Source organism: Leptonychotes weddellii, chromosome 10 (assembly GCF_054177405.1).
Source record: "Leptonychotes weddellii isolate Sample4059 chromosome 10, ASM5417740v2, whole genome shotgun sequence".
Classification (NCBI taxonomy): Eukaryota; Metazoa; Chordata; class Mammalia; order Carnivora; family Phocidae; genus Leptonychotes; species Leptonychotes weddellii.
Window position 1 is genome coordinate 107412497 of NC_138378.1, and position 9105 is coordinate 107421601.

The 9105-nt window shown below is 42.2% G+C and overlaps 1 long non-coding RNA gene across 1 annotated transcript in view; it reads left to right on the forward strand.

The window, feature by feature from the left end:
* Nucleotides 1-9105, forward strand: part of LOC145715976 (uncharacterized) — a 200326-nt gene that overhangs the window by 106019 nt on the left and 85202 nt on the right. Inside the window, exon 2 of the long non-coding RNA XR_014138301.1 lies at nt 5262-5364. This is a non-coding gene — a long non-coding RNA (uncharacterized LOC145715976). The remainder of the gene's footprint in view (nt 1-5261; nt 5365-9105) is intronic.

Sequence of the window (9105 nt, forward strand, 5' to 3'; positions counted from 1 at the left end):
ACTTATAGCTGCTTTTGAATTTGGTGCTTCAGTGAGGAAGCTTATGTGTAGCTACATAAAAGAAGGTTCTATTTTGGTGAGAAATGAATCTCTTATTTCAGGAGTGTTATTTTTCCTGTTGACTTACAGAGATAGAGAAAAGAGGAGGTGGTGGTTGTTGAGGGATGTGGGGAGGCGTCAGTTTCTGATGATAAGAGAAGTCTGTGCTGTTCCCTGACACTTGCAAAGGGCCCCATATTGCCAGCCCTCCACTGGGCCTCAATGCCAAGGTAGCCCCCACCTACCCTCAGTCTACCCCGCCCCCTCTCAGTCTATCCCCACCCAACCCACCCTGCCAAGCTCCAGCCTTTTCCTGCATCTTAGCAAACTCTGCTCATGGACTGAGACCCTGGACACCTCCATGGGATGAGTTTTTCATGCTCGTGGAAGCAAATGAGATTAAAGTATATAAATACGATCTCTTGTTTCTAAACAATAATGCAGTGATCTGTGTGTCTCTCCCCAGAGACTGACAAGATACCTTCCACAAAAGTGAACTTCTGCCACAAGCAAGATTATGAAATGATTCGAAATTCCCTGCTTAAAATTATTCTTTGTTTGGAAATTATGCTCTCTCGTTTTTTGTATTTTCACTTAGACATATGAATAATTTGACCCTTGGGGTCCCACAATGCACCTATCCTTTCTGCCCTCAGGGAAACAATACAGAGGGTGAGATGCTTCATAGAAGATGTTCAGACTGGCTCCGCTCCATTGCAAACCAGCTCCTTCTGATCTGCACCCAACCTATTTTGAACTAGAGAGGCTCAGATTGCTTGGACAGCTGAGGAATCCACTTATCGTCAGTCATCCTTAGGCAGAGGGCAAGAGCTGTACAGACAAGGTCTGGCTTATTTCTGGGCCCTGCATTTGACTGAGAGTACAAGACTAAGGGAACTGTGTAGCCTGCCTCTGTTTCTTGCTGATGTGCAGTTTCTATCTTATTGAAATAGGAAATTAACTGAAATGTAATCTTGCCCCCCCTTGAGAGGAGGTATTCCTAATTTTGGCAGGCCATGAAAAATGTCCTATTGGAAACTGAAACAGAATGAAGAAGACACTTTCATTTAATGGTCTATTCACAAACATTTATGGAGTCCTCTTTATAGGCTTCTGTTCCTTCCTGAAGAACCTCCTCTTCTTGATTTCCCATTTCTGTTAATGGCGCTACCGTTTTTCCCGATCCTTGGGTGAAGTTAAGTAACAGCACCTTCTGAAATGCAGAGTTTTGGGGAAGGGTTCTTAAGAAAATCAGTGGGTAGAATTTTATTTGAATTTTAACTGGCCTCTTCTTGTTTTCCCTTTGTCAAATCAGAAATTATTTCCCCCCTTTCTTTTCTTTTTTTTTTCATATCCCTTTTCTTCCTTCTCTTGCTTATCTTTCCTCTTCTTCCAGAACATTCTTTGAACAGGGTGGAGAGCTTACTTAGAAAAACAGCACCAGGATTAATTTTTATGAAATGGTCCTGAGAAGTTCTTAATTAATTAATTAATTGATTTTATTTTTAAAAAATTATTTGAGAGGGGGGAAGGGCAGAGGGAGAGGAAAAGAGAGTCCCAAGCAGACTCTGCGCTGAGCACGGAGCCCAGACACAGGGCTCAATCTCAGGACCCTGAGATCATGACCTGAGCTGAAATCAAGAGTAGGACACTTAACCAACTGAGCTACCCAGGTGCCCCGGTCCTGAGAAGTTCTGCTTTTATTTATTTTTCACACAGTTAAGGTTTTGTGCAAGTCCTCTTTATGTATGGCAACTCAGGACAAAAGGTAACTGGCATTTCTTCTCCTTTTTACTTATCCATTTTTATGATCTACTGATGTGCATACAGATCCCATCAGGAATAATCAGTGGCTAACCACTTAGGACATCTGGCTTCTGGATTCCTCTAGTCAGTTGATATTTTGATGGTCTTAGGAGCTCTGATGATGGAACAGCTAGCCGCTGTATGCACTTTAAGGGTACTATGCAAAGGGAAAATCAATTTAAAAATTGTCATGATTTTGTTTCTCTAATAAATTGACCTTTGCTGTTGCTAGGTTCATGTGCAGTCTTGGTCCAACGTGCACATTTGGTTTTAATTGGGTTGTAGTCAAGGTATAGATACATTTTTACATTCTGCTTTTATTCTGTTTTAAGCACTTACCAATATTGCCACATAATTTTATTTTTTTAACCATTACTGAGCACCTGTCGTTTGTCAGCTCTATGTTAGAAAAGAGAATGAGACGGTATGATGGCTAGACAGCTGGAATCAAGTGGATCAGCGTTCAGCTTTTGGCGAAACCATTTGCTCACTTGGTGCCTTTGGCACAGACTTAACTGTTTTGAACCTCGGTTCCTCATCTTTGAATTGAGAATAATTAACAACATACTTTATTAGAGTTGTGAGATTTTAATGAGATATAGAGCTAAAATGCAAAAAGCATAGCCCAAATGTTTGGCATATCATAAGCACTAAGTAAATGTGGTGAATGAAATGCTGATATGATTGACTAGGGTGATATGCCATGACCTCAAGGAGTTTGGATGAGGGAGACCTATGTAAAAACACCTGCAGTAAGTGCTGACGGGAGCTATGATGAACTTCTATCATGGGTTTATTAGAGGCCCCAAGACAAGCATGGCTGATTTCACCTGACAGTGGAGGTGGAAAAAATCAAGAAAAAATCTCGACACAGAGGCAGCAAGTAAACTCAGTCTTGAAGGCAAACTGTCAGGTGTTGCACAGGTAAAGGCCTCACTAATTCTAAGGATGCATGAGCAAAGCCCAGCTAACATTGTCAGTTGGCTTGTGAAGGCTGAGAAGGATTTTGCCAGTTGAGATGAAGGAAGGATATTCCAGGTAAAGAGTACAACTGATAAGCAGACATCGCGTTATGGATGTTTATTTAGGAAATGAATGTGTTTATGTGGGGTTCAGTGCAGTAGGAACAGAGGCCTCTAGATGGGGCCAGGGCAGGAAAGGAGGCCAGAGAAGCAGGTGGTACAGAGTTTGCAGAGGCCCTAGGGGCTTCTCTAAGAATTTGGAATTCCACCAGGCAGGGCTGTAGTGGGAGGGCCATATTCCTAAGACCCCTCTGGTGGCACGGTGGAGCCTGGATTGGAGAGGACAAAACCGGAGATAAGCACAAACTTACTGCAGTGGTCCAGACAGGAGGGGATGGGGCCTGAGCCAACTCTGTATAATAGTCTACCATATTAATGTTCTGTATAAGATAAGCATCCTCTTGCTCATGGACACAAATCAATTTTGAACTTTTGCTGTTCTCAATATTGCCATGGTTGGCATCTCTGTAAAGATACTTCTTTCAGATATTTTCCTTAAGATAAAGGACGTAAACATCTGTATGACTCTTGACAGTGATAGATGAATTTATTTCAAATGGGTTTTCCGAAATTATATTTTCAACCAGGTACGTCTGTATAGGAGTTTCACACCATTGGCAATGTTTGCTGCTGCCATTCCTTTCTTTGTTGTTTGAGAAGGCATAAAACTGTTGTTTTAATTTGCCTTTCCTTGATATCTACAGAAATAAAATGTTTTCCCCATTTGTCTTCTAATTACGTGTCCTCACTTGTGAATTGTGTGTCCTGTCCTTTGCCCATTTGATAAGCAATTGTGTTAAATCCTTTTTTGGCTGGCCTCTCTCCTGGCAACTCTCCACATACACATTTCCCCACAGGCTCTCTTTCTAATTTCTTTTCTCTTTGATCTATTGAAACCAAATCCTTTTTCTAACTCAATATTACAATAGACATAACAATTCTAATTGCTCTATTGATTCATGGCCACTGCAGTCATGGGCACATTAGGAAGAACAAGGCTTCACTATCAGAGACCAGGGTTTGAGAGCCTGGCTTTGTGCTTTCTAGCTGTGTGGCTTGGTGCAAGCGTCTTAGTCTCTCTGAACTGGTTTGTTTATCTGGGAAATGGGAGCAGTAGTATATGTTAGGGTCAGTTTGAAACTGTATTTGGTCACTGGTAGCACCCAAGTATAGTGGCTTAAATTTGAAATAAGTGGTAATCTATTCCTTCGTGTTAAATAATTTTGAAGGTGAGGAGCCCGGTGCTGGAATGGTACTTCCATGAGCCCTTCTTCTGCCTATAGTGTAGTTGCGGGGTTAGACTGTAGAATTAGCTTGTGGGATTGGGTAGCCTTCTTTCTTAAAAGATCAGGAGAGCATTTGGTGGATAGGGTTGGATAGTGGCAAAGCTGAACCTATTCACTTACTCATTGAACAAATATTTCTTAAATACCTATAGTATGCAGAGATCTAAAATTTTCCCTAATGGGAAATATACATGCTAAGTCAAATAAGGCAATCTTGGTTATTACATTGATGTCTAAATCATGGAGATTGATTATCTCCTTCTTTAGGTAGACCCACACTTGGAATCTCTGGGTTCCAAGATAACTCTGTGGCCTTCTACCTACTTGCCCCAAGTATCCTTACAATAACCTCCCATCCCATAGAAGGCATCCCTATAAACTAACCAAATACAGGCTCATAAATAGGCTTTCAGGATTATTCAAAAGAAGAATCCATATCCTTATCACCAGATCAAGTCAATAATGGATGTTTGCTTTCTGGATCTATGTATTCTGGTATGTCGGTTAGAAGAATCAGCCTATTATTTTATGGTCACACTATTTATACAGATGCTTCTGGAGCATCACGAGACCATGTCACAGACAGAGGGTCTCACAGATCCCCTGCCAGCTTAGAGAATAGAATCCATTGTTTCCTTTCATATGGTTTATTATTATTATCAGTAGAATCATCATAATTCTACTTCTGTCAAAATGTATTCATTACAAATAAAATTTCTGTTCAGATCTCGAAGCTCATGCCTAAAAGCAAAGATATTAGAATTAATGAACGTTTTTGCTGATGAAAAGAAAAATCACTGAAGGGTGACTGGACTTTAGCCTTTTAATGGGTTTGATATTCTTCTTTCATTAGGGTTGACAGGGGCATATCTGGCTCCCTCATGCTGTGTTCTGTGGTTTAAGAATATACTTTATGTGACACGAAGCTAGCTTTTCTTTCACAACAAAATAGTCCAGTGATCATGAGTCCATGTAAACAGACCTCCCCTGAATAGCAAGTCTGGCAGAGGAGAGTGCCAATGTTGACCTTGTTAGCAGGTGGTGGAAGGGCTTTGGTTGGCTTATTAAAATGTCCGTGTAATTTGTTTTCAATTTTTCTTTCATGCAGTGGGCACCAAGGATTTACAAAGAGCAAGCCCCCTCAGGAAACCCATTCAGGGAACTAGGTGATGCTGAAGGAACTGCAGGTGGAGACAAGCACCACAGTGCTGGTAAGCAGGGAGCACAGACACAGACACCTTTTACCTGTGGTTCAAGTGGATGTGGATGAGCTCTGGAACATACTGTACAGAGGGTGCTCACTCACGGAAAACACAAGATTAGAAGCCTCTGGGGCCTTAGGAGCTTGGGCAATCTTATTGACTGGGTTGGGGAGAGTTTTCATACTGAGGACAGGCACTTTTTTTTTTTATCCTAAGGCCATGAAATTATGGGAACCAGGGAGAAGAAGAATTGAGGTATCAAATCTCCTAGGCTCTGTCTGTCCCCATTCTGTGAACATGCTCTTCCGACGGACAGGATGTGGGGCTGATGGAGGCATGGTTCACAGCGTGCTGCTTCTGGGGCTTAGCCAGCATGTTTCTCTCAGAGGGCTGCAGACTCCCACACGAACCTAACCGGCTTTTCTGTACTGATTCTATTCACACTCTAACACCAAGTGGGTGGGGCTTCCCCCCGCACCGGTCACTTCTCCAACATCAACTGGGCAGACGACAATTCAGTTTAATCTGGCACTAAGTACCCAGAGTCAGCACAGAGCCCACTGGTTAGGGGCTCTGTCCCGTGAGACTGCCTCCACGCCCATGTCAAGTCTCAGATTGCCACTTCTGACCACCTGGCTCTAAATTGGTGTTCCCATAACTCCCTCTTCAGGTGTGACAATTTGCCATAACAGCTTACAAAACTCGGGGAAACACTTTACTTATATTTACTAGTTTATTACAAGGATATTATAAAGAATACAAATGAACAGCCAAGTGAAGAGGGACGTAGGGTGGGATCCAGAAGGGTCCTGAGTCCAGGAGCTCCTGTCATGTGCGGTTGGGGTACACCACCTTCCCAGCACATGCATGCATTTACCATCCTGGAAGCTCTCTACACCCTGTTGTTCAGGGGTTTTTATGGAGGTCACTTTATAGGCATGATTGGTTAGATCATTGGCCATTGGTGATTGAATTCAACCTCTAGCCTTCTCCCCTCTCCGAAGCTAGGGGATGGGACTGAAAGTTCCAAGTTTGTGATTAAGGTTTGTGTTTTTCTTGTGAACAACCCCAGTCCTGAAGCCACCCAGGAGCCCCAGAACCAGTCCTCTCGTTAGCACGCAAAAGACACTCTTATCACTCTGGAGATTCCAGGGGTTCTAGGAGTTGTGTACCAGAAACCTGGGACAAAGACCAAATATTTATTTTTTATTATGTCACAGACCTCATTAGCCAATGGACCAAAGAAAGTGGGGCCGAAGTAGGGAGTCACTTGGGGAAGACACCATCAGTAGCTGAATACAAGTTGCAGGCTGTGCTGTGGTACTGGGGTAGGGTTGTCACCCTTGTGTCCCTGCCCTGTTTTGCAATCCATGTCCAGCATTTACTGTGTGCCAAGAATTTTCTTGGGCAATGCGATGGATACATATGTCAGCTAGACATTGTTCATCCACCAAGGATCTCACAATATTGGAGGGGATGGCACGCAAGCAACTGTACATAATACATGTGGGAAGCCGTTTTCAGGGTCTTCCAAAAGTGCTCTGGGAACATAGAAGAGAAGGCAATTAATTATGCCAGGAGATTTGGCTAAGTTGTCACAGGGGACATAACATTTTCAGTGGGGCTGTGAAAAATGAGAATGATTTTACTGAATGGAGATGAAGGAAGTATATTCCAGGTAGAGGATACAGCACAAGCAAAGACATTGAGTTGTAGATGTTTATTCAGGAAACAGGGAACTGATCAGCATGGTTATAACAGAAAGTGTTTAACCAGGAGCAATCATAATAGTCAAGATTAATCAAGCACTTATTATGTGCTAGGGACTTTTTTATGCATATGAGTTTATTTCATCTTGAAAACAACCCCATGAAGCAGTTACTAATATTATCTCCATTTTATACAGGAAGATTTAGAGGCCTAGAGAGGTTAGAAAAGTTTCCTAAGGTTGTAACCTAGGGCCTGGAGCCAGTATTAGAGAGCAAATAGGCTCTAATTGACTAGAAAGACAGATTATAGGACTTTACATCTCAAGCCACAGGCTTATTCTTAATCTCTGTCCCTCCCAGGATCCTCTGATACAGGGTATACAGTATGATTCATTTGGATGCAGGAAGAATATTATTGAATTTTCTATTTGTTTTGTCTCATCTTTTTTATGATTATTTAATTTTATTTTTTATTTTAATTTTATTTTTTTATTTTTTGACAGAGAGAGACAGTGAGAGAGGGAACACAAGCAGGGGGAGCGGGAGAGGGAGAAGCAGGCTTCCCGCGGAGCAGGGAGCCCGATGCGGGGCTCAATCCCAGGACCCTGGGACCATGACCTGAGCCGAAGGCAGACGCTTAACTAGTGTGTTTCCTAATATACCCACAGTGTTAGCGCCTTAGAACATGCATATAATTTATAAATAATAGGCATAGGCTTAAAGACCAGTGACCTAGGGCAGTAATTTTCATGTGGGTTTCCTGACCAGCAGCATCAGCCTCACCTGGCAACTGGTTAGAAATGCAAATTTCCAGGCCCTACCATGGACTTGCTGGATCAAATGCTCCCAGCATGGGCCCAGCAATGTGTATTTTCACAGATCACCTGAATGAGACTGATGGATCAAGGCAATGCAACTGTTAAGGTGGAATGTGAGACAAGAACAATAATTCTAGTTGGAATGAAAGAAATGAGATACCAGAAACATGGAATTCTTCAAAAGATTATGAAAATCATCATGGCAAGAACTGAGCAGAGTCTAGGTCAAGTAAGAGAAGTGGATTTTAGACACATTTAAAGAGATACATCATGTATGACTGGATTTGGGGGTGAGGGAGAGGGAATTAAATCCAGATATGGCACCCAGTATTCTGATACACAGCATTGCTATCTCTGTGTATGTCTCGGTCTCTGTGTGAGTCAGAGTGTATGATGGCAAGAGCTGATAATGAAGGATCCTGTTTAATTCGAAGTGTGTGAAGGTATTCAAGATGAGCATGCAGTTGGAAATTTAGACTTTCAAACTCAGAAGAGACATGAGATTTGGAAATACGTATTTTTTAAAATTTTATTTTATTATGTTATGCTAGTCACCATACATTATATCATTAGTTTTTGATGTAGTGTTCCATGAGTCATTGTTTGCGTATAACACCCAGTGCTCCATTCAATATGTGCCCTCTTTAATACCCATCACCAGGCTAACCCATCCCCCCACCCACCGCCCCTCTAGAACCCTCAGCTTGTTTCTCAGAGTCCATAGTCTCTCATGGTTCGTCTCCCCCTCCGATTTCCCCCCCTTCATTTTTCCCTTCCTACTATCTTCTTTTTTTTTTTTTTTTAACATACAATATATTATTTGTTTCAGAGGTACAGGTCTGTGACTCATCAGTCTTACGCAATTCACAGCACTCACCATAGCACATACCCTCCCCAATGTTCATCACCCAGCCACCCTATCCCTCCCAACCCCCACCACTCCAGCAACCGTCAGTTTGTTTCCTGAGATTAAGAGTCTCTTATGGTTTGTCTCCTTCTCTGGTTTCATCTTGTTTCATTTCTCCCTCCCTTCCCCTATGATCCTCTGTCTTGTTTCTCAAATTCCTCAGTGAGATCATATGATACTTGTCTTTCTCTGATTGACTTATTTTGCTTAGCATAATACGCTCTAGTTCCATCCATGTCGTTGCAAATGGCAAGATTTTGGTTTTTTTGATGCCTGCATAATATTCCAGTGTGTGTGTGTGTGTGTGTGTGTGTGT